The sequence below is a fragment of the Macrobrachium nipponense genome, chromosome 40, assembly GCF_015104395.2.
Source record: "Macrobrachium nipponense isolate FS-2020 chromosome 40, ASM1510439v2, whole genome shotgun sequence".
Classification (NCBI taxonomy): domain Eukaryota; kingdom Metazoa; phylum Arthropoda; class Malacostraca; order Decapoda; family Palaemonidae; genus Macrobrachium; species Macrobrachium nipponense.
The window spans coordinates 2,636,442-2,662,441 of record NC_061101.1 but is presented as its reverse complement, the minus strand read 5'-3'; the positions used below and the strand labels follow the sequence as shown (position 1 = coordinate 2,662,441).

General features: G+C 45.2%; 2 protein-coding genes across 3 annotated transcripts in view; one reads left to right on the top strand and one right to left on the bottom strand.

Annotated features, from left to right (window-relative positions):
* Positions 1-14,822, bottom strand: part of LOC135211871 (uncharacterized) — a 31,563-nt gene extending 16,741 nt beyond the window's left edge. The window contains exon 1 of one of the 2 annotated variants that reach the window (XM_064245092.1): positions 14,672-14,822. The gene's annotated coding sequence lies outside the window, so the exon portion shown is untranslated. The remainder of the gene's footprint in view (positions 1-14,671) is intronic. The other variant, XM_064245091.1, reaches the window with a different exon arrangement.
* The window catches only part of LOC135211872 (putative ammonium transporter 1), an 82,339-nt gene that overhangs the window by 50,675 nt on the left and 5,664 nt on the right, over positions 1-26,000 (top strand). The window lies entirely within an intron of this gene.

Below are 26,000 nucleotides of genomic sequence, written 5' to 3'. Positions count from 1 at the left end.
GTGAAAGCCGCCTGAAGAACTGCTTCTCATGGGCTGAACATTTGGAGGTAGAGCTGTCAGGTCGGAGAGTAGGCGATGTCTTCTGACACATCTTGTAATTCGGGTTGAACAATGAACAATTGTACACCTACGAATATGACAATTTGTCGAAAATTGCATTTTTCCTAACTATACAAACCTGAGGTCCTTTAACAATAGGAAGTAGCTAGCGGCAGCTGGAACGGTCGTAAGCTTCGAACAAGGGGAGAACGGTAGTTAACTGCTTGTCCGATCGTCGCGCCGCGCGACTGGGAGGTAAACAAATCACTTTTGCTTTTGGCCCATGCAAAATACGCAGAGTGAGGGGTGGCATGAGGAGGGACTTTATGTTAAAGGACCTCAGGTTTGTATAGTTAGGAAAAATGCAATTTTCGACAAATTGTCATTTGTTCGATACGTAATACAAACCTCGGTCCTTTAACAATAGGAAGACTCACTTCTTGGTGGGAGGAATCTGAGTCTTTTTGATGAACAGACTGGTGTTCGTCCATCCCTGGAATGCCTTCCCTGGTCGTAAGAGCGAGGGAGGGATCCAAGCCTCTGTCCGATTGATCGGGGTGTGCACCGCAGGATCAATGGTCAGACCTCTGGGCCGAGTACTAAGGAGAGGAGGCAAGCGTATCTCTTCGTACCAGCAATCAAGAACTTGTTCCTGTTTGCAAGAGGCAACATAAAGTATGGGTTGTCTCAAGCTGGCATCCACTTCCTCCCCCTTGTTGGAGGAAGGAAGTGGTGGATATACGCTCTATCCCTAGTGAAAGGGATAGGGATGGGCTCTGTTGAGTAGCTCCACCTGCATCTTGTCCTTTATCCAGCAGGGGTGTGACGACCGTGTCCCTCTAACCACAGGTAGAGGGGAGAAAAAAGATGGGAAGAGGAGCCAGTCACACTCTCATTCACCATCCATTCTTACGGTCACACCAGGACTCGATGCTGTTCAGCCTGCGAGGGTCTGGGTTCGCTACACAACGTGTTGAGCAGCCACCACGGTCCCAAGGAAAGATCCAAGGACCTGTGGGCAATATCCCGAAGGTAGAAGGAAGGGCATGTGGTCTGGTTGGACCAAGACCCCTGCCTTCAGTACCTGCGCCAAGGAGACGTTCTTGTGGACAAGGCAGCATCTCCTTCGCATCGAAGGCGGTGAAGCCTCCATTAGGGAGGGGATTGTGAACGACTCGAACCAATCGTCAGGGACCGAAGGGTTTGAGTCTTCGCTACGAAATTCGGTACGAAATCGAGCGTCACGGATCCCCATCCCCTGGGTGTGCCTGACTTCGCAGAGAAGTCATGCAGTTCCTCAGAGGAAAAGAAGGAAATAGTCGCATGACCTATCCCTCTTCTCTACTTCGGTGATGTCCAGTACCCATACTGGTCTGTCCGTTAGCAACGAAGTCTCTCGCATCTCCTATCCCCATGCAGCGAAGTTCTCGGTAGTGGATAGGACACCGACACTCCATGGTGGGTGTCCAATGGTATGGGTAGGCTGTGACAAGCTATTAAAACGAAGTAATGGTTGCTGTGTAACAACCGAACTAAGTCACAGCGTAAATTCGTAACTGACTCGGGCGCTCTGACAGCTGCGACTGACTGCGTTCGGTAGGAGCAAGTTGTCAAAGCATCCGAGTAAGTCACGTGACGGGACCTTCGCCTTTAAATTGGGTTATGCCGAGAGACCAAACAAATGATGTATTTGTTTGTCACCAATGCCGGACAGCGACGGTGATGATTCCTCTTAAGGCATGTACCCAACAGGCGAAAGTCAATTACCTTCTAGAGACCGAGGTCCCTGAAGGTAAAATTTATCATCATGTTTGTTGAATCTCAGCTGAGGAGAAACAACACTATGTATCATTGAAGACGAAGGTAGATTATTGAATGCAACCTACGTCTCATTCATATGAATCGAGAGAAGGATCTCAAGATTCATAACCTGTGCTTACAAATGACTGAAACAAACCGTAACCGCTATTTTCATTGCTGTGTCCGGTGAGAACGTCGTAGTTGCAATGAAAGCGGGGCGTTCTTCGGTAATGAAAACACAGGTGAAAGCCGCTGAAGAACTGCTTCTCATGGGCTGAACATTTGGAGGTAGAGCTGTCAGGTCGGAGAGTATGGCGATGTCTTCTGACACATCTTGTAATTCGGGTTGAACAATGAACAATTGTACACCTACGAACTACGAGATATTTTGAAGACAAACTCAGATGTCTGCAAAATCATTCGCATTATCGCAGTGCGATGCAGCGGGAGACTGTACAGACTTCTGTTACCGTGCGGTAAACAGAAAGATGAAAGAGTCCAAGAGATATCTCTGTTGAAAAATTCTCGCAATGTCGAAGGCGATGGAATCTAGCGTCACCGCAGTCGATGGTCTTCATTATTGCGAGAATCCCCGTTAAATCAGAGACCTAAGTCCATGATTGTTAGGCAGAGATACGGTTCGGTAGTCAATCAAGCAGGGAGAGAGAGACATACATGACCGTGAATCTCGGACGGAGGCCCAGCTGATACTGAGCTGCTATGAGGCAGTTCAATACGCAGTGGTTGAGCCTGCTGACTCGTCATCCTGAGTTGCCAGGTAATCCATTATTCCACGAAGGAATGCAGTTCGGCTAGAAACTACCGAGCATAAAAGATATGGCTCGGGCAATTATATTTAGGCGAAAACGAATTCGGTAAAATATAAAAGTTGAAATGGTGGTTGTCGTGACAAAACCATAAGTATATAAAAATTGAAACTGAAAACTACTGGGAGGTTGCAGGCAACCCCGAGTTGCAGTTCAATTAGAATACTTCTCGTCTAAGTCGCAATTCGTAGAATAAACTAGGATATGCGCCTACCCCTCGGACAATTCAACTGCTTAGCAGAATCATTGTCGCCGAGGTTAATATACGTAGTATATTTGTAGGATTCTGAACAACGATCTCCATCCTAAATTCTTTCCTTCAAGAAAACAAAATAAGGATGGAGATCGACCACCTTCGTTCTCTATTAAAGAGAGTGAAGGAGAAGTCTTCCTCGAAGAAAAAAGCTTCAATGGTGAACAGAATACTAAGACGATAGTTCAAGCCAAACTGGATATTCCCGTCCGATCTCCTCTATTACCAGGTTGGTCGCCTACTGTGGAGATGGTTTCTTCAGCAGCAGTCTTCTTCACAATGCTAGAAAAACTTCCAGGAATTCGAGCATAGGCGAGGTTCCCGATTATCGTGTAACATATCGGGGATTCTCGTCTCGCTCACTTTGGACCGTGGTCTCGCGTAAGTGTTTGAAGATCGTAACAAACTCGAACACCCTGAATGCGCTAGAAATTCCGTAGAATTCTAAGCAGTTCTGCGAAACCCCCACCGAATTCGTCAAACGATATCGGCTGGTTGGTCCTCTCGATTCCCGTAGAAATCGAGAATGGAGCAGGATTCCTCTTCAACGACCGGGGCTTACTTAAGGTCAGGTAGACCCGAAGGTCCCCCCTGGTTAGGGTAGCGCAGTCCCGAACGTGGGATCCTACAAAGAAATCTCTGTAGGATCCTTCCCCTTTCCCTCCCTCGTAGCCGTAAGGAGAGAGGGAATGGGAAGGAATTAGGATACTCGCTCGCCTTCCCAGTGGAACTAGCAGTTGGAGAAGAGTAGGAGCAGCCATCGCCTTGCGGCGATGGCCTCTCAGAGTCTGGGAAAACGTATCGTCAGGAGGAAAACGTTTTCCCGCGGAGGGTTACGAACTCTCACTGTAGGTAAGGGTCTGCCGCCACTGTGAACGTCGTCTGGGGGGGTGGGGCTGATCGACACCTGACAGGAGAGAGCCGAACCGTCCTCCGACTCATTCCAGTCCTCGTCGAGGTCGAAAAAACCATCTCAGGAGGACCGAAGGAGTATTTAAATACGGTGTCCGAAGGACACGTAAAAAAAAACGCCGCTGTCGCAGTAGAGGCGGTGGTAAGTAGCTTGATCGACCGGCCAGAACTGAGAGAGCCTTCTTGTCCGGAAGACGAGAAACACTGGTTCGAGACAGAATCGGCAAGCTCCGATCGCGGCAGACCCACCGTCGGTTTGGGTTTGCCCTCTCGGGCCCCAAAAACGACTCGAGCAGAGACGTGGGCTCTGCTGGTGGGAGCGGCAATCCTTCCGCAGGGTCATTATGCTGACGAATCAGCTTAATGACTTCTGCAAATTCCTCTGTATCTCGGGAGTAACCACGTCTTGCGGAGTAGGACCGTCCAGTCCCTCCAACAAGAATAGATCCCTAGATACTCCTCCTTCAGAAGGAGGAAGAGCGGCAGACCCCTGACGGTCGCCTCCAGCTAATTGCGCGTATGTCCTGGTCGGTCCTAGAACCGTGCCTGGTCCATACGGCGTCATAGCGGGGGTCGCGAGCGGCGCACCTCTCGCGATCACTCATAGGTACCTCGCTCCTCCCGGCGTAGCCCGAGGAGGTTGAAGGTACAGGAGAGGCAGACCTGACGCTCCCCCCTAGCTCGCTGGCAGGACCAGCGTGCTTGGAGGCTGCTGCTGATCGTCAACCCGCGGTGGCGATCGAGCAGCATGCCTAGCCTTGCCGCTCGCCTGAGGCGAGAGGCTTGGCTGAGAACGTCGACGCTGATCTCTAGCGTCAGGCGAGCTGTTGTGGTTACCGTCTCCGCCCGGTCCCGATGGGAGCGGCGTCAGGTGACCTGCTAGGCTCGCTGTCACGGTGAGACCGGCGAGCGTCCTCTCGGCGCGTCGAGCCGCTGGTACCAGCCGTGGCTGGTACCGACGGCCGCGGGGACCCCTTCCTCGCCTCAACCCGTTATGGGAGAGGCAGACCTGACGCTCCCCTCTCGCTCGCTGGCAGGACCAGCGTGCGTGGAGGGCTGCTGCTGATCGTCAACCCGCGGTGACGGTCGAGCAGCAGGCCTAGCCTTACGCTCGCCTGGGGCGATTGGCTCGGCTGAGAACGTCGAGACCGATCTCTAGCGTCAGGCGAGCTGCCGCTGGTCACCGTCTCCGCCCGGTCCGTCGGGAGCGGCGGACGGGTGACCTGCTAGGCTCTGTAGCGCGTCGAGACCGGCCAGCGTCCTCTCGGCGTCACGTTAGCCCGAGCAGCCAGTTGATCGCTGCGAGAGCGTCCACTGGCCTGGCGAGAGTTGTGTGCACGACTCTCGCCAGTCTTCTGCTCCGCGCCGCTGTCTTGACGGCGAGCGAGCTCGGGCGTCAAAACTTTGGCTGGACGGTCTTCTTGGAAGAGCGTCCACTCGGTGCTTCTCGCGAACGAGAAGCGGCCGAGGACGGTAACCTGGTTTAGCGGCAGACCCACCGCTAGCACCAGGTGAGGACGCACCAGCCGAGGCTGGTGCCCTCTGGTCCCCGTCGACTTCTTCTTTGCAGAAGAAGCGACGTCCCCGTTCCCGAAGGAACAGGAGGACCAGCAGAAGAGCTCCCACAGCTCGCCTGAGCGAGCCGGGCCCTTAGAAGATCCCGAAGGAGTCTTCTTAGGGGGGAAGGAGGCACCTTCTTCTTCTTCGGCTGTTTGGCCTTAGAAAGTCGAAGGGAAGGAGAGGCAGCGGACGACGAAGAAGACGACGACGACACCTTCTTCCTCTTCTTCTTCTCTTCGCCAGGCTCCGCAGGACAGCGTCAGGTCTTCCATCCAGGAGGGAGCCGGGGCAGTTGCCGAAGCAACAGGGCCCGACTGCACCTGTCCAGGAAAGACCTGAGACTGTGACAGCATCACCAACAGCAGGAACAACAGGAACAGGTCCAGGAACAGCAGGAACATCTGAAAGTGAATGAGCAGCAGGCACCTGATCTGAAAGGGAATGAGCGGCTGGGACAGCAACAGGTACGGCAGGCACGGCAGATACCACAGGAGAGACAGGCGTCCTGTCGGCCGCTACCGTCATCCTCGGCACTGGCGGCAGGTCCAGGGGTACTCTTTGGCAGCGGCAGTCCGGGGTCGGCAATACAAAGAACCCAGGTGGGCGGTGGCACCGTCCTGATTTGGCACGGCAGGAATTGGTTCTGGATTGCAGCCGTGGGTGTTACCGACATGACATGTGGTGTGTACACCAGGTGCGGTGACATCTCATATGCTGGTGTCGAGATTGTGGTTGTTGTAGTGGTTACCGTATCATGAGTGACCACTGCCGACCCGCCAACCGCTGAATCACCCCTGCAGTCCCAGCGACTCCACAACCTGTTCCAGGTCGTCCTCGCTGATGGCAACCTGCGGAAGCAAACAGTCGGGTTGTTAGAGGGGTGGGCTTCCTCGCGCCTGGGGGGAGAGAACCCCACCCAGAGCGGACGGAAGACCCTGAGTACAACTGGACGTCCGTTACCAAAGGAGTCACTGGACTTTCCGATGACTTCTTGTGTCCTCGTACAGCACCCACTGCGCCTCTGACGAATGCATACACGTTACACAGGGCTCGTTGCGGGAGCACTCTCGCCCCCGACAACGAGTACAACCTCGTGAGGATCTACATCTACATCCAAGGTCGTCTCCCACGGATGTAGCACCTGCGGTAACATAGATAGATTAGTAAGAGGGGTTCCCTCACGCACGGGGGGAAGACATGCCCCATCCGAACGCAAGGAAGACCCCAAATACAAAATACAATGAAGAAGCTGAGCGGGGGGCAGGAAGGAAGACGAAGAATCGGCTACCAAAGGAGTCGGCGGGAGCTTTCCGACGACTTCCTGGCAGACCTTCGCTTCCCCACCCCCACCCCCGCACAGCAGGTGCAAAGTAATATGAAAATGAAACAGAATACTGCCCTTGCGATTCACTTCATAGAACTTAAAGGAGGAAAAAGATCAATTCAATTCCCGGGTAAGAACGGAAACTTGATCCAATAATATGATGCTATCATAATATATATGAAAATGAAACAGAATACTGCACTTGCGATTTCATTTCACATAAAAATCGTAAGGATCAATTCCCGGGTAAGAACGAAAATTGATCCAGATTAAATTCATGCAATCAATAAATGAAAATGAAAAGAATATGCAATTGCGAATCCACTTTCATTGCATTCTATTATACAAACTTAAAAGTTCGTGCCGAGCGCAATCACACTCTCGGTAACGAACGCACAGGGCAAAAATATAATGAAAAAAGTACTTACATTTTTCAATTACACCCTTCGCCCAAATACATGACTCGGCGCGAGCGTGCCCGTCCTCGGCACCGAGACATAATTCAAGGGTTCATAATTAAGTAATGAAAATGAAAACAGTGTACTTACAGTTTCATTTTCAAGTCAAACAAACCATTAGTAGAAACACAATATAAACAAAGCATACGACGATGAAGCGGGCAGAGAGCGATGACGAACACGTCCTTCACACCCGCGGCCGAAAGCAAAAGTGATTTGTTTACCTCCCAGTCGCGCGGCGCGCGACGATCGGACAAGCAGTTAACTACCGTTCTCCCCTTGTTCGAAGCTTACGACCGTTCCAGCTGCCGCTAGCTACTTCCTATTGTTAAAGGACCGAGGGTTTGTATTACGTATCGGAACAAACGAGATATTTTGAAGACAAACTCAGATGTCTGCAAAATCATTCGCATTATCGCAGTGCGATGCAGCGGGAGACTTGTACAGACTTCTGTTACCGTGCGGTAAACAGAAAGATGAAAGAGTCCAAGAGATATCTCTGTTGAAAATTCTCGCAATGTCGAAGGCGATGGAATCTAGCGTCACCGCAGTAGATGGTCCTTCATTATTGCGAGAATCCCCGTTAATCAGAGACCTAAGTCCATGATTGTTAGGCAGAGATACGGTTCGGTAGTCATCAAGCAGGGGAGAGAGAGACATACATGACCGTGAATCTCGGAGGCCCAGCTGATACTGAGCTGCTATGAGGCAGTTCAATACGCAGTGGTTGAGCCTGCTGACTCGTCATCCTGAGTTGCCAGGTAATCCATTATTGCCACGAAGGAATGCGTTCGGCTAGAACTACCCGAGCATAAAAGATATGCTCGGGCAATTATATTTAGGCGAAACGAATTTCGGTAAATATAAAAGTTGAAATGGTGTTGTCGTGACAAAACCAATAAGTATATAAAATTGAAACTGAAAACTCCGGTGGGAGGTTGCAGGCAACCCCGGAGTTGCAGTTCAATTAGAATACTTCTCGTCTAAGTCGCAATCCGTAGAATAACTAGGATATGCGCCTACCCCTCGGACAATTCAACTGCTTAGCAGAATCAGGTCGCGAGGTTAATATACGTAGTATATTTGTAGGATTCTGAACAACGATCTCCATCCTAAAATTCTTTCCTTCAAGAAAACAAAATAAGGATTGGAGATCGACCACCTTCGTTCTCTATCAAAGAGAGTGAAGGAGAAGTCTTCCTCGAAGGAAAGCTTCAATGGTGAACAGAATACTAAGACGATAGTTCAAGCCAAACTGGATATTCCCGTCCGATCTCCTCTATTCCAGGTTGGTCGCCTACTGTGAGATAGTTTCTTTCAGCAGCAGTCTTCTTCACAATGCTAGAAATTCCAGGAATTCGAGCATAGGCGAGGTTCCCGATTATCGTGTAACATATCGGGGATTCTCGTCTCGCTCACTTTGGACCGTGGTCTCGCGTAAGTGTTTGAAGATCGTAAAAAACTCGAACACTTCTGAATGCGCTAGAAATTCCGTAGAATTCTAAGCAGTCTGCGAAACCCCCACTGAATTCGTCAAACGATATCGGCTGGTGGTCCTCTCGATTCCCGTAGAAAATCGAGAATGGAGCAGGATTCCTCCTCAACGACCGGGGCTTACGTCAGGTAGGACCGAAGGTCCCCCCGGTAGCGCAGTCCCGAACGTGGGATCCTACAAAGAAATCTCTGTAGGATCCTTCCCTTTCCCTCGTAGCCGTAAGGAGAGAGGGAATGGGGAAGGAATTGGATACTCGCTCGCCTTTCCCAGTGGAACTAGCAGTTGGAGAAGAGAGTAGGAGCAGCCATCGCCTTGCGGCGATGGCCTCTCAGAGTCTGGGAAAACGTATCGTCAGGAGAAAAACGTTTTCCCGCGGAGGGTTACGAACTCTCACTGTAGGTAAGGGTCTGCCGCCACTGTGAACGTCGTCGGGTGGGTGGGGCTGATCGACACCTGACAGGAGAGCCGCCGAACCGTCCTCCGACTCATTCCAGTCCTCGTCGAGGTCGAAACCTCTCAGGAGGACCGAAGGAGTATTTAAATACGGTGTCCGAAGACACGTAGAAAACGCCGCTGTCGCAGTAGAGGAGGTGGAAGTAGCTTGATCGACCGGCCAGAACTGAGAGAGCCTTCTTGTCCGGAGACGAGAGACACTGGTTCGAGACAGAATCGGCAAGCTCCGATCGCGGCAGACCCACCGTCGGTTTGGGTTCCCTCTCGGGCCCCAAAACGACTCGAGCAGAGACGTGGGCTCTGCTGGTGGGAGCGGCAATCCTTCCGCAGGGTCATTATGCTGACGAATCAGCTTAATGACTTCTGCAAATTCCTCTGTATCTCGGGAGTAACCGCGTCTTGCGGAGTAGGACCGTCCAGTCCCTCCAACAAGAATAGATCCCTAGATACTCCTCCTTCAAAAGGAGGAAGACGGCAGACCCCTGACGGTTCGCCTCCAGCTAATTGCGCGTATGTCCTGGTCGGTCCTAGAAACCGTGCCTGGTCCATACGGCGTCATAGCGGGGTCGCGAGCGGCGCACCTCTCGCGATCACTCATAGGTACCTCGCTCCTCCCGGCGTAGCCCGAGGAGGTTGAAGGTACAGGAGAGGCAGACCTGACGCTCCCTCCTAGCTCGCTGGCAGGACCAGCGTGCTTGGAGGGCTGCTGCCGATCGTCAACCCGCGGTGGCGATCGAGCAGCATGCCTAGCCTTGCCGCTCGCCTGAGGCGAGAGGCTTGGCTGAGAACGTCGACGCTGATCTCTAGCGTCAGGCGAGCTGTTGCTGGTTACCGTCTCCGCCCGGTCCCGATGGGAGCGGCGTCAGATGACCTGCTAGGCTCGCTGTCACGGTGAGACCGGCGAGCGTCCTCTCGGCGCGTCGAGCCGCTGGTACCAGCCGTGGCTGGTACCGACGGCCGCGGGGACTCCTTCCTCGCCTCAACCCGTTATGGGAGAGGCCGACTTGACGCTCCCCCCTCGCTCGCTGGCAGGACCAGCGTGCGTGGAGGGCTGCTGCTGATCGTCAACCCGCGGTGACGGTCGAGCAGCAGGCCTAGCCTTACCGCTCGCCTGGGGCGATTGGCTCGGCTGAGAACGTCGAGACCGATCTCTAGCGTCAGGCGAGCTGCCGCTGGTCACCGTCTCCTCCCGGTCCCATCGGGAGCGGCGGACGGGTGACCTGCTAGGCTCTGTGTCGCGTCGAGACCGGCCAGCGTCCTCTCGCCGCGTCAAGTCGCTGGTACCAGCCGTGGCTGGTACCGGCGGCCGCGGGGACTCCTTCCTCGCCTCAACCCGTGGCTGATCAGCGACCGTCACGTTAGCCCGAGCAGCCAGTTGATCGCTGCGAGAGCGTCCACTGGCCTGGCGAGAGTTGTGTGCACGACTCTCGCCAGTCTTCTGCTCCGCGCCGCTGTCTTGACGGCGAGCGAGCTCGGGCGTCAAAACTTTGGCTGGACGGTCTTCTTGGAAGAGCGTCCACTCGGTGCTTCTCGCGAACGAGAAGCGGCCGAGACGGAACCTGGTTTAGCGGCAGACCCGCTAGCACCAGTTGAGGACGCACCAGCCGAGGCTGGTGCCCTCTGGTCCCCGTCGACTTCTTCTTTGCAGAAGAAGCGACGGCCCCGTTCCCGAAGGAACAGGAGGACCAGCAGAAGAGCTCCCCAGCTCGCCTGAGCGAGCCGGGCCCTTAGAAGATCCCGAAGGAGTCTTCTTAGGGGGGAATGAGGCAACCTTCTTCTTCTTCGGCTGTTTGGCCTTAGAAGTCGAAGGGGAAGGAGAGGCAGCGGACGACGAAGAAGACGACGACGACGACCTTCTTCCTTCTCTACTTCTTCGCCAGGCTCCGCAGGACAGACGTCAGGTCTTCCATCCAGGAGGGAGCCGGGGCAGTTGCCGAAGCAACAGGGCCCGACTGCACCTGTCCGGAAAGACCTGAGACTGTGACAGCATCACCAACAGCCGGAACAACAGGAACAGGTCCAGGAACAGCAGGAACATCTGAAAGTGAATGAGCAGCAGGCACCTGATCTGAAAGGGAATGAGCGGCTGGGACAGCAGCAGGTACGGCAGGCACGGCAGGTACCACAGGAGAGACAGGCGTCCTGTCGGCAGCTACCGTCATCCTCGGCACTGGCGGCATGTCCAGGGGGGTACTCTTTGGGCAGCGGCAGTCCGGGGTCGGCAATACAAGAACCCAGGCGGTGGCACCGTCCTGATTAGCACGGCAGGAATTGGTTCTGGATTGCAGCCGTGGGTGTTACCGACATGATATGTGGTGTGTACACCAGGTGCGGTGACATCTCATATGCTGGTGTCGAGATTGTGGTTGTTGTAGTGGTTACCGTATCATGAGTGACCACTGCCGACCCCCCGCCCAACCGCGGAATCAACCCCTGCAGTCCCAGCGACTCCCACACCTGTTCCAGGTCGTCCTCGCTGAGGCAATCCTGCGGAAGCAACAGTCGGCGCTCTGACGAATGCATACACGTTACACAGGGCTCGTTGCGGGAGCACTCTCGCCCCCGACAACGAGTACAAACCTCGTGAGGATCTACATCTACATCCAAGGTCGTCTCCCACGGATGTAGCACCTGCGGTAACATAGATAGATTAGTAAGAGGGGTTCCCTCACGCACGGGGGGAAGACATGCCCCACCCCGAACGCAAGGAAGACCCCAAATACAAAATACAATGAAGAAGCTGAGCGGGGGGCAGGAAGGAAGACGAAGAATCGGCTACCAAGGGAGTCGCGGGAGAGCTTTCCGACGACTTCCTGGCAGACCTTCGCTTCCCCCACCCCCGCACAGCAGTGAAAAGTAATATGAAAATGAAACAGAATACTGCCCTTGCGATTCACTTCATAGAACTTAAAGGAGAAAAGATCAATTCCCGGGTAAGAACGGAAACTTGATCTAATAATATGATGCTATCATAAAATATATGAAAATGAAACAGAATACTGCACTTGCGATTTCATTTCACATAAAAATCGTAAGGATCAATTCCCGGGTAAGAACGAAAATTGATCCAGATTAAATTTTCATGCAATCAATAAATGAAAATGAAAAGAATATTGCAATTGCGATCCACTTTCATTGCATTCTATTACACAAAATTAAAAGTTCGTGCCGAGCGCATCACACTCTCGGTAACGAACGCACAGGGCAAAAATATAATGAAAAATAAAAAAAGTACTTACATTTTTCAATTACACCCTTCGCCCAAAATACATGACTCGGCGCGAGCGCGCCCGCCCTCGGCACAGAGACATAATTCAAGGGTTCATAATTAAGTAATGAAAATGAAAAACAGTGTACTTACAGTTTCATTTTCAAGTCAAACAAACCATTAGTAGAAAACACAATATAAACAAAGCATACGACGATGAAGCGGGCAGAGAGCGATGACGAACACGTCCTTCACACCCGCGGCCGAAAGCAAAAGTGATTTGTTTACCTCCCAGTCGCGCGGCGCGCGACGATCGAGAAGCAAGCAGTTAAACTACCGTTTCTCTTGTTCGAAGCTTACGACCGTTCCAGCTGCCGCTAGCTACTTCCTATTGTTAAAGGCCGACCGAGGGTTTGTATTACGTATCGGAACAAATCATCGTTGCCACAATTAGTGGAGGCTTCAACACATACGCCGATTCATTATTATAAACTGTTTCCATGAATTCTAGTTGTTATAGTAAGTAATGCAATAATGATAAAAGTGCTTTGATATTTATGTATATATACTTCCAATACATAGCCTAATTTCACCAATTTCAACGTTTTGTGAGTAGTCTTATACCCAGTTTGGAGGGTCAACACATACCAAATGGCAACAGAGAGAGAGAGAGAGAGAGAGAGAAAGGAAGGCGAAGGAACGATGAAGGAAAGGGGAAATGGCTAGTGGAGGGGGGGGAGAGGGTAGGTGGAGCTTTTACGCGTGTTCGTATCCATTTCTTCTGCATAATGGAGTTTTTGTCTCTTGGTACAAGGACAAGTTGTCGTTATTCTTTACGATTAGTGATTCACGATACCCTTATAAATTACGGCACTGGGTGTGTGTAATGCACTATAGCAAAATCTCGTTCTGATACAAGTGTTCGTTACAGAAATAAGTATCGCCCAAAAACGTGCTTGCACTGTCACTGAAACCCATAGCAGGTATGTCTGCTTAGTTGTCAATATCAAGTTTTTTGAATCAAGTATTTTTTTTTTTTTTTTTTTTTTTTTTTTAAAACAAGCTAGCTATTGAATATTTTTTTTTTATTTTTCTCAATCAAAACATATGCCCCTCAATGCTAACTTTCCTCTTTTAACGACTTTCTGGTCATTGCAAATTGGCCCATAATTTCTTATGGTGCGAAAACAGAGGCCAGGGACCGAAAACGATTGCGTCAAACTACGGCGATAATCCGGCAGTAAAACATCTTCATATATCCAAAAAGTAAATAATAAAGATATATATGCGTATTACGATTATAACAATTACATGAATAGCTGATAATCTGCATGAATAACTGGTAAACTGTTCTGCAAGAAAGTTGAGTAAAGCAATTATTTACAATAGGTACGAAAGTCTAGATGTCGTGACATCATAATATAGGACTTAAACAAAACGTTTCTAATTCCAAAAAATAATTATTACTTAAATTTGAGTCAGAATTGAGTTGCTTTTTCAATAACGAATATTTCAAATTAATCATCATAAATATGTAAAATATTGATGTTTTACTATTTATTTAAAAAATTATCCAAGTGCACGCTTAGTCGTCGTCTTCTACCAAAACAGTTGTTTACTAACAAACGTGCTGGTAAGTTTCCGTGTTCCGATTGATGTGATGAAAGTGCCCTAGCGTCTGTGGGTACAAGTGGTGTGCGGATTCATCACAGGAAATAGGAAGTTTATTGACACAAGCGACTCCATAAACATCGAGATGGCATCAATCTTCTAAATATTTCGAGTTGTAAGTAAAAATGTTGAACGCGTTTTGGTGAGATTCCCACTGCCGTGGACACCCTTTTCACTACCCTCTGTTTAAATCTTAAAATTTGGCCTTAATTTCTAACTTTGGAGAAAATACTACTACTTACTTCGAACGGAGAGTACAGGTCTTTAGCTCCGTTTCTCACCAACAAGAAGTCGCGACTGATGCCCATCTCCGGTGTCATGACACGTTATAATGTACTTTTTTTTGGGGGCGGTACACATTGATCGTACATGGTCCAACCCTGTACCATGCGGTGTTTTACCCTACCTAGGCAGGATAATCTACAAATCTACGTATAAGAAAAGTCATATTAATAAAGTTTAAAATACCTGGTGCTAGCTTATTGCAAATAAGTTATTAATCTATTAATTTAAATTTATCAACGACAAAATGGACTAGGCTAATTAGACGTTGTACCTTTGGTTACGCCTCGGTCTATAGTTCAGAATAGCCTAAATGAATTAGTTCATTCCAACGATAAAGATAAAAAATGGCTTCTAAAAATTAAAGTGATAAAAGAACTCTAACCCACCTTTTATACAAGCTTAAGAAGGCTCTGTATGTGTGTGACACATAACATTAATTGACAATTTTACTTTCGGCGACTGGAAGCCAGGAGGAGGACCTGTAGCAGTAGTAGTAGTAGTAGGAGGTCATTACCTATGGAACGGCTTCCTCCCTCGCTTGGTCTTTTGTAATTTTGATTGTATTTATTTAAATTAAATGAAAATGCTGTAATAACTTAACTTTACATCCTAATGGCCTGCCACTGACCAGGAACTAAACAGAACTTGATTTTCCAAGTGTTTATTTAAATCTAATGCAAATGCTGTAATGACTTTATATGCTAATGGCCTGCCACTGACCAGGAACTATTCAGCACTTGATTTTATTTAAATTGCTTATTTAAATTAAATGAAAATGCTGTAATACCTTTATATTCTAATGGTCTGCCACTGACCAGGAACTATTCAGAACTTGATTTTCCAAGTGTTTATTTAAATTAAATGAAAATACTGTAATAACTTTTTTATTCTAATGGCCTGCCATTGACCAGGAACTATTCAGAACTTAATTTTCCAAGTGATTTTTTAAAATTAAATAAAAATGCTATAATGACTTGATATTCCAATGGCCTGCCATTGACCAGGAACTATTCAGAACTTGATTTTCCATGTGTTTATTTAAATAAACGAAAATGCTATAATAACTTTATATCCTAATGGACTGCCATTGACCAGGAACTATTCAGAACTTGATTTTCCATGTGTTTATTTAAATAAACGAAAATGCTATAATAACTTTATATCCTAATGGACTGCTATTGACCAGGAACTATTCAGAACTTGATTTTCCATGTGTTTATTTAAATAAACGAAAATGCTATAATAACTTTATATCCTAATGGACTGCCATTGACCAGGAACTATTCAGAACTTGATTTTCCATGTGTTTATTTAAATAAACGAAAATGCTATAATAACTTTATATCCTAATGGACTGCTATTGACCAGGAACTATTCAGAACTTGATTTTCCATGTGTTTATTTAAATAAACGAAAATGCTATAATAACTTTATATCGTAATGGACTGCCATTGACCAGGAACTATTCAGAACTTTGATTTCATAGTGTTTATTAAATAAACGAAAATGCTATAATAACTTTATATCCTAATGGACTGCCATTGACCAGGGATTATTCAGAACTTAATTTTCCAGCCTTCCTGCTTGGGTAAATGATTAGTTGTTTGATACGAAGATTTTAAAATTATACGAACTTTATATTCGGGTCTTCCTTCGGTCTATTCTCCACATTCAGCAATAATGCTCACACGATACTTAGGATTTCATTCACTTCAGACATAATTTCTACATTTATAGCCCATATTATTCTAATATTCACTTGATCTTTCACTTGTCTAATTGCGTTTACATTCCGGTAGAACAACTTATAGATGTGAATGCAATAAACAAGAGATAGTGGATATATTTGTAGGGGATGTTTTTCCAGCCTGATTTGTTTTCGGACAAATACAAAAAAAAAAAAAGCTATTTATGGTTCTAAAATAAGCTTGACCTGATCTTGTTTACTTCCACTGTTTACAAATATGAACGCGAGACTTCGTTATATATAATCTACTGGATTACTAAAAAGGTGTTTAAAGCTTCCCTTGGATGAGCAGCTAGAGAAGTCATCTCTACCAGAACTAGATCGAAAGTCATGTTGCAGTTTGAATTCAAATAACAGAGCTGCGAATGGAAGGCATCAGGGTTGAATAACTTTCAAATATCACCCGGAGATGAGAATATGGCAGAGTATCGCCCAGAAAGACTATATTCATTGGGATCAATAGTCCAGAACTGAATGGGGACTTTATGGACTTCCAATCGTCTATATTTCTTTCTATTCTTGTATCTATATATTTCTAAGGAACCAAGAGTATCATTTGTCTAGTGTTTCTTAACAATTTATCTCATTCATTTTTATCGGTCATTTTAGGTTCAATAACCTACATTTACGTTATGTTTATTTACAAACAATGCCATTGGAAACCATTTTATAGGAACAAACGTCTGGTTTCAGCTGAATAAAAATGCCAACAAAATGCTATCATACACTACCTGTTTCATCATCATCTCATCAAGATTAAATATTCCTGTAAAGAAGTGCGTATCTACCACGTTTTATATATATAGATTTAATTTAGTTATCCAATTGAATCTGATAGCATTTACGATCAAAGGCATGTATACACATCAAGAGAGATATAAGTTCATTTGCTGCAGTAAATACTCTCGTCAAATTCATCCTATCTAACCATGATAGCTGAGGGCAAAGTTTGTAACAGGTGAATATATATATATATATATATATATATATATATATATATATATATATATATATATATATATATATATATATATACATATATATATATAGTGTGTGTGTGTGTTTGTTTGTTTAAGCCTGAAACATAATTTAAGTAAGTGTGATTTCTATATGAAGAGATAGATTACAAATATTTTTGTTCCCTTATGCTTTTGTGACACTGTAATAGAATTCAAATATGTCTTCTTTCTTTTGGAAATGTTTTTTTTATTCATGGATACCAAAACCAAACGTATTATTAAGCGACATTTGACGGTTAAGCAAGATACGGTCAAAGTTATACAGGGTGTCCATAAAGTCCCAGTACCATTACAAGTATTAATTGCTCAGAATGGTACTGGGACTTTATGGACACAATGTAGTACATCCTTATAAGCAACATACACGCTACGTAAGACTATCAATTTGTTGTTCTGAGATAAAGGACTTCGCCATCGGTACAGTTAGACATCCCATCCTTTCCAGTAACTCATAGAATCACTATATACTCAAGACCTTCAGAGATTCTGTCCTAAGGACAAAGGGAAAGAAGAGCTTGCGTGCAGACCTTATACCTAATCCCATTTCATTACGAGATCAGCAACGTACCATTATACGCGGATCGACGCGGAATCTTTCGCCGGCACTTGTTTTTTTCCATGCGAAGGACTGCTACAGGACCCCTGCTGGAACAGATGAATAAATGGGCTCATTTTTAACAAAAGACAATAGGATTATTCGGTCTGATTGCTCGAATACACTTCCTGGCCAGCAGGTATACGTCATTAGATGGGGCGAGTTCTTCATTGTTATGATGATTCGGCTTAGTACCACATCTTTGGCCGGCATTGTTTTTAAGCTGGAATTGCCATTATCGAAAACAGGATTGATGCTACGCTCCTTTCTCTAGCCTCGTGGAGATATAAGTAGCTCCGTAAAAAGTAAACGACTCAAGGTTTACTTCTGTTTGAGTGATTGCTCACATAAGCCTAGTGTTTGTGTATACGAGTTTATGTCTATTTTTGCTGTTAGATTAAGCAGGCCTTATGCCGGCGATAGAAACCTATGCGAGAGGAAATCACGGCTCTATTTTATGAACTGCCGTTACGGAGTTTTGATTCCAGAATGCAAAGAACCTCTAAAGCTTCATAAAAATGATGTAGTATCCCATAAAAAAATAAAACATTACCAAAACTTTTTCGACAGACCCTTTGGTTAATATGAATAAGGTCGGAATCAGCCTAACCCCTACATTTCCTTGCTATGACAAAGCATGTGCTCTTTATAGCCAAGGCCAATGTAGGCATAAAAAAAGATAAAAATAAAAATAGTACTGACAGCGGTGAATACGATGGCTGATCAAATAACGTATGGGAGCTTCAAGTTGCAATTGACTGAGGAACCATAGCCAATGCCTCTTCTATTGTCGCAGGTTCTTTATTGTGCATTTCCCTTTCATTCCAGTGTCCTTTCAGTCTTCGTCTGCTGAATCGGGGATGAGACTCTCATGCGACTAAATTACCATAAAATTAGCTACTTTATACACCTACACAGTGGATTTATCAGCAGTTGATCGAATCCGCCAATTGACACAGCGCCAAATCACAGCGCCCTCACACTTTCACTTGTTTCCGTAGTTTCTCTTCACAAGCTGTGTACCCATACCTTCCCCGGTATCTTGTAAACTCATCAGTGCCTGGATTCGTCCTGTTCTTCAGTCTCTCCACTGTTATCTTAGACCCACAAAAAAAGTTTTAAAGACTATGATATTGCTAAGACTTTCTCCTCTCAAATTGCTCAAGTCTGCCTCTCTCCTATCACCTACATTCAACAACTCTTCTAGACTTTAGACACCTCGACACTTGCATCTTTTATTTTCATATCCATTCGCTGATTAACTTATGTCTCGGTATTAACTTGTATTTTTCTCATTGTCCCCTTATCTCTATTTTTATTCTTTTCCTCCCTCATTTTCCTTCTTGGCTGCTTTGTCCATAATCCTTCGCACCTTTTCTTTAACCTTTACTTATTTTCCATGCATATTTTTCATATATGTACGTAATTCCCATTTACTACACTCACTTATCTTAATTATTTTCATAGCCACCTTTGAAACCCTTTCTCTCTATCATAAAATTCCTTGTAAACTTTTGCTTTAACCAGATAATGATCAAACATATCTCCAGCCGCTATCTAGTACCATGTTCATTCATAAGTATCTATTCGTTTGCATTGTTACTTTCAGCCAAATAACTTACCTTTATGTTCATTACCAGATGGTTGGATATCACTCAACACAATACCTTTAAGTGAAAACGTCATATGGACCTCGATCTCCTGGATGGGAGTTGGGGGGCGGGGGATGTAAACAAGGGAGGACGAGTAGTAGTAATTTTCGTTTGGGGGGGAGGTATAGGACTACTCACCCAAACTGCCTCGCTAGTCATTGGCGTTGCGGGCTCGGTGCAAGCAAGTTCTGGGCTCGGTGCAAGCAAGTTCTGGAACTGTATCTTACAGCTTGTTGGTCCACCCTAGTTCCTCCCACGGTTTATGTATACATTGCAAACTAAATTACTTTTCATTGTGTGTTTACAAACGCCTTCGGTGAGGAAAAAACAGTAAACTAAACCCGCAAGTTGCTTGCTTGCAATACGACCTCGTAAGGCATGCAACAAGGACTGCTTCAGTGCAAGGAAGCCTCAGAAAATACTTTCAGCCATGTCTCTGATAGAGGGCCCTCACAAGAGGGTTAACATGGCAAAGGAGCTCTCCGAAGTCCTGACGAAGAAGACTGATGTACTGGAAGCCAATCTGGATAACTTGTTCCTCATAATGGCTGGTCTTTTCGTGTTCTGTGAGTCAACCAAATCTAGTGTTTTTTGTCGGCTTTTGTTTCAGCAACTGCAGACTGACAAATGCGTGATACTACAGTAGCTTTAAAAAAAAAAGCATGTTTTAGCTCCGTGATCAACATAGGAATAATTATTAAATCCTCGCATGTGATGCCATTTGTTTAGCATGTCTTGGTTTAGCTATACCGTCCGCCATGTTCGAGCTTATAAATATGTACATCGTCTTTCAGTGTTCACGCATGATCTGTCATATGAGCTTGTCAAAGTCTCAAGGTTACTGGGAAGACGTTGTACCTATAAATTATCTTCCAAAATCACAGCTTCGGGCCATACAATTATCATCAATCAAAATGGCGCTGTGAAATCAGTGTCCAAGTTCGAGTAACTTCACAGCTCCGCCATTTTGACATTAGCCTAAGTCTAAAGCCGAATAAAAATATTTCGGGAATGAGGTATTATGTGATACCAACATCTTCAAGCAAAGACTTTTGCCCATATTCTGATAAAATCTTGATGCATTGTGTCACGAACCATGACTTTTACGTTTAAAGGAAAGCTTCACCTTTTTATTATTATTTCTGTCTCATGTTCCAAATGATCATTTGTGTGTTTAAAAAATATACGTAATTATAAATCACTAGAATATATCTAATTGATAAGCTATTATAATAAAAATCACATAATGTTATTAAAGTGGTCTCTAGTTTGTGCTACCATCTGTCGCCCTTTCCAGAAGTTATAAAATCCCACGGTTGGAGAGGAACTTTTTCTTTGGCCAAATTTGGCCCGGGGCTCCATCCCTCGCCCACCACCGTAGGTCACGTAAGGGGCAATGCCCCAACGTTAGTTTAGGTCACTTCTAGACCATGGGTTAGGTTAAAGAAGGTTACATTAGCGGTCGACTATTCGTCATGCTGAAAATGTTCTATAGATGGCAGCACAGTGGCTTAGCAAGAGACTATTTACGTAAACCAAGGTCTGTTTACATCAGCTTTGATGAAAACAAATGCCAATTATAATAATCGGTAACTTCTAATCCGAATGAACGTCATAGTGAATGAAATAATAAAGAAATAATATAAATAACTGCGCTCGATGTGCTGTTTGGCGTCATAACTGATCGTACTACTTATTTCCCCGAAGATCTGCTAAAATCACTTTGCTAAACATAAAATGATACAATTCGCTGAATGCAAACCTGTTTAAACCCGATACAAACGATGAAGTAGTCTGGTTGTGACTTTTATACTATACAATAATATACACGTGCTCGTATGAACCACACCGCTTGGGTGAGTTAGTCACATACCGTATCCTTGCGCCATGCATAATTGACCATGTGCTAAAGGCATCTATAAAGATTCTGTTTTCACAAAATGAAAGATGAGGATTTTTATTATTCTTCATTACGGGCTATGACGCACTTCCAGTCGGGGGGGGGGGGGGGGGGGTACGCGCCTGAATTTTCCTAGAAAAAGCGTTAAAAACATTCCGTTCAAGGTTCAAAGAGTTCAGTCGATTCTGAGACGAAGCCAGGCAGCTGAATCAGGTGGAAGGAAAATTGTAAATAAATATTGTTGTATTTATTTACATTAATGTGCGCATAATAGAGGTACTATGACATTCCTTTATGTTTTTTATTTATATTTCTACTTTTTTGCATCTACAAGACTCCTAAGTGTTCACCTAACTCTAGTACTATACTTATAGACCTATGTTTAGGCATAGATATAAAAGCCTAGATGCCGCATCGAGCGCTAGCTGAATAGGCTGGCGCACGTATCAGGCCCGCCATCTTGGGGCGGTAATTCAAACAATGCAGCAGGCTGCAGTATGACGTTTTTTCGCCACTATTCGCTTAATATTGCACGGATTTTCTTGTCTGATGGCTCGTTACAAAGCTTACATAATTCCCTACAAGGATCTAATAAAATAAAGTTGTTCCTTATTGTTTGAAAGTTAACTTATACAATGACTTTGTTTTAGCAGGTAGGGGGAAGGAGGGGGCTAGTTGTACACAAATGTTAATATTTACCATAAACTATTGCTGTAAACAATAATTTGTTGAAATGCTGTGATAAGACAGCCTACGAAAAAAAATGGTTAAAAAAACAATATTGTTTAAGGGCCATTAGGTAAAAAGGGTAAAATGTTGGACACTAATTTGATGTTTCTAGATTTCTTTCACTGCATTATAGCTAGTAATATTAGTGTTAATCTGGTCCTTGTAATAAGAACTATGGCCAAGCAAGGCACATAATGAGTTTTCTGTTGATGTTTTGATATAGCCTGCTGATTTCATATCAATGCATATAGATTATCATTACAATGTAGTATCATTAAACTGTTGGAAACAGCAATGAAAAAAAAAACTTTTTTAAATTGCTGGGGATATTATAAATAAATGCACAGATGTACAATAAATGTTATATATACATTCAATAAAGAACAAATATCATGAAAATAAATCATTGTGCAATACATTTTGAGAGTTGTTACTTCAAAGTATAGGCTTAATGAACCCATAAGGCCACCCACACAAGCTTTTAAATTTTATCATGTGTGACCAAACCAATGAACAGTTAGCTGAAAAAAAAAATTAGACTGGCCTTATGATTGTGGTCTAGGCTGAAAGGCTCGGTCGGTGGGGGGGGGGGGGGGGGGGACGGTTACTATGACCGGGTATACAGGGTTTCTCGTCAGGATTGGCTCATTTTGGCAATTTTTGTCTATAGAAGTATAGAGAGGCCCAGGCCCTTATCCCAAATAAGGTATAATAATTTGGGTCCTTGACAACACAGGTCTAGAGATGAGCTATATTGAACTGTTAATAAGTGGCTTGCCATAATGATATATCTTAGTCTGAGCAAATTAAAGGTAGTTTTGTGAAAAATTTAAGTCTCTATAATTATTTCACCATATAAAATTAGGTCTAGAGATAGGTCAGCTTTTGCCACTAGACGAGGTCTCTTGATACCCGCTTAAATTTCCAAAGCCAGGTCTAGAGGTCAGAATTCACTGAGGAGCATCCCGTTCCAAAAAAATGGAAGAACCCCCACCCCACCCAGGCTCAAAGGAGCAGGCAGAGATGCAAAGGCTAGATAACACAGAAACCCTAGTCTAGGGCCTACTGTAGTTTATTTTAGGCTCAACCCTACAGTTTTATGACTTAAAACTTGTAGGCCTGTGCCAAAAAATTATATTGGGGGATTTTTTAACAGAGCACTTCGAGAGACAAAGATTTTTACTTAAGTTGCACAGATCCATAGCTGTAGGCTACTTAGTCATCTGTCTTATCACAGCATTTCAAATTATTGTTTACAGCATAGTTATGGGTAAATATTAACATTTGTGTACTAGCCCCCTCCTTCCCCCTACTGCTAAAACAAAGTCATTGCAAGTTAACTTTCAAACAATAAGGAACAACTTTATTTATTAGATCCTTGTAGGGAATTATGTAAGCTTTGTAACGAGCCATCAGACAAGAAAATCCGTGCAATATTAAGCGAATAGTGGCGGAAAAACGTCATATACTTCAGCCTGCTGCATTGTTTGTTAATTACCGCCCCAAGATGGCGGACTTGTTGACGTATGTCCGGCTGGCCGATGCGGCATCTAGGCTTTTTATATCTATGTGTTTAGGCGCATGTGCAGCAAGATTTTCTCTGTCTTTAACAATCTCTCATTATTCTGGGCATTTATAAGACTTGTATACTTACTGAAACTTCACTACAACATTGTTTCAGTTATGCAATGCGGATTTGCCTTCCTGGAAGCCGGTTCTGTGAGATCCAGGAACACCACAAAACATTCTGATGAAGATATGCTGGACGTTTGTGAGTAGAAGGATGGGTGCCTTTGCCAGATAACTAAAAGGGATTTCATTTGGGTCTGTAGTTATTAATTTTGGGGGAATTGTGACCTTATAACAGATTGAGGCTTGGATTTAATGATCTATGATATTTATCAGTTTTCTTCTTCTTCTTTTTGTGTGTGGCGGTGGAGACAGTTATAAGCGGCGTCGTGTACTGGCTCGTGGGCTACGCCTGGCATTCGGTCGGCGGCGAGGGTAATGGCTTTCTGCGGCGTGGAATTCTGGGCAATGGTGGGCCGTGACGACTTGAAAAATTGGCGTTTGGTTTTTCCAGTTTGTGTTCGCTGCTACGGCCCCCCCGCTCCGTACGATCGTGTCTGGGTCCATGGCTGAGAGGTGCGTCTTTCGGTGCTTATTTTGTCTACTCCACAGCAATCACAGGCAAGTTTGAGCTCTCTCTCTCTCTCTCTCTCTCTCTCTCTCTCTCTCTCTCTCTCTCAATTTCAAGTCAGTGGCCCCATTGGTGGGCTTGTTCCATATGAATAGGGTTCATCTTCAGAGTTGTAACAATAATAATGATATTATTATTATTTATTTATTTATTTATTTATTTATTTATTTATTTATTTATTTTTATTTTATTTATTTTATTTTTTTTTTTTTTTGCTCTATCACAGTCCTCCAATTCGACTGGGTGGTATTTATAGTGTGGGTTCCGGGTTGCAATCCTGCCTCCTTAGGAGTCCATCACTTTTCTTACTATGTGTGCCGTTTCTAGGATCACACTCTTCTGCATGAGTCCTGGAGCTACTTCAGCCTCTAGTTTTTCTAGATTCCTTTTCAGGGATCTTGGGATCGTGCCTAGGTGATCCTATGATTATGGGTACAATTTCACTCGGCATATCCCATATCCTCTTATTTGTTATTTTCAGGTCTTGATACTTATCCATTTTTTTTTCCCGTTTTTCTTTCTTTCTAACTCAACTCTGGTGTCCCATGGTATTGTGACATCAATGAGTGATACTTCTTCTTGACTTTGTCAATCAAACGTCACCGTCGTGGTCTGTTTGCACGTATCACCCTATCCGTCCTGATACCATAGCCCAGAGGATCTTTGCGTGATCGTTTTCTATCACTCCCTCAGGTTGGTGCTCGTACCACTTATTACTGCAAGGTAGCTGATGTTTCTTGCACAGGCTCCAGTGGAGGGCTTTGCCACTGAATCATGCCTCTTTTTGTACTGGTTCTGTGCAAGTGCCGGGCATTCGCTTTGCTATGTGGTTTATGTTTCATTTTTCCGTAGTTGCACTTCTACATGATGGGGAGAGGTGTTATTTCCGTCTATCGTTCTTTGAACATATCTGGTTCTTAGGCCTGATTCTCGTGCCGCTGTTTATCATTCCTTCAGTTTCCTTCTTTAGCTCTCCCCTCTGTAGCCATGCCATGTGTCATCGCTGGCTAGTTCTTTAGTCTGTCTCATGCATTGTCCATGCATTGGTTTGTTGTGCCAGTCCTCTGTTCTGTCTGTCATTCTCCTGTCTCTGTATTTTTCTGGGTCTTCGTCTACTTTTTATTAGTCCTTCCTTCCCATGCACTCTTTAGCCACTCGTCTTCACTGGTTTTCAGATATTGCCCCAGTGCTCTGCTCGATGTTGACGCAAGTCCTCTATTACTTAGTAGTCCTCTCCCTCCTTTCCTTTGTGTTAGTATAGTCTGTCCGTTATTTGCTCTTGGGTTTGTAGTGCTTTGGTATTGTCCTATGTTTCCTGGTTTTCGATCTATGCTGCGGAGAGTTCTGCCTTCATCCATTCCACTATTCCTGCGCCGTATCTGAATTACTGGCACTGCCCATGTGTTTATGGCTTTTATCATATTTCCTTCCGGCCTTGAGATTTTGTTTTGACTTGAGTATCGCCGTGAGTCTCTGCATATATTCTTTCCTGATCGTGGGTCCTTCATCTCTTGGTGTTTTTATATCCCCCCCTCCTTCCATTATTCCCAGTATTTGTATCCTGTCTCCATCTATGTGTTTGATGTGCTCCCATCTGGTAGCTTTATCCCTTCAGTTCTCGTTAGTTTGCCTTTTTGTATGTTGACTAAGGCGCATTTTTCTATTCCAAACTCAATCTGATTGTCCCCAGATAAAATCCTACAGTCTGGATAGGGTATCTATTTCCTTGATGCTCTTACCATACAGCTTGATGTCGTCCATAAGAACATCAGATGGTTGATTCTGTTGCCTCTTTTCTTGAGTTGGTACCCGGCATCCATTTCTTGTAGTACTTTTGTCATGGGAATCATGGCTACTACGAAGAGTAGTGGGG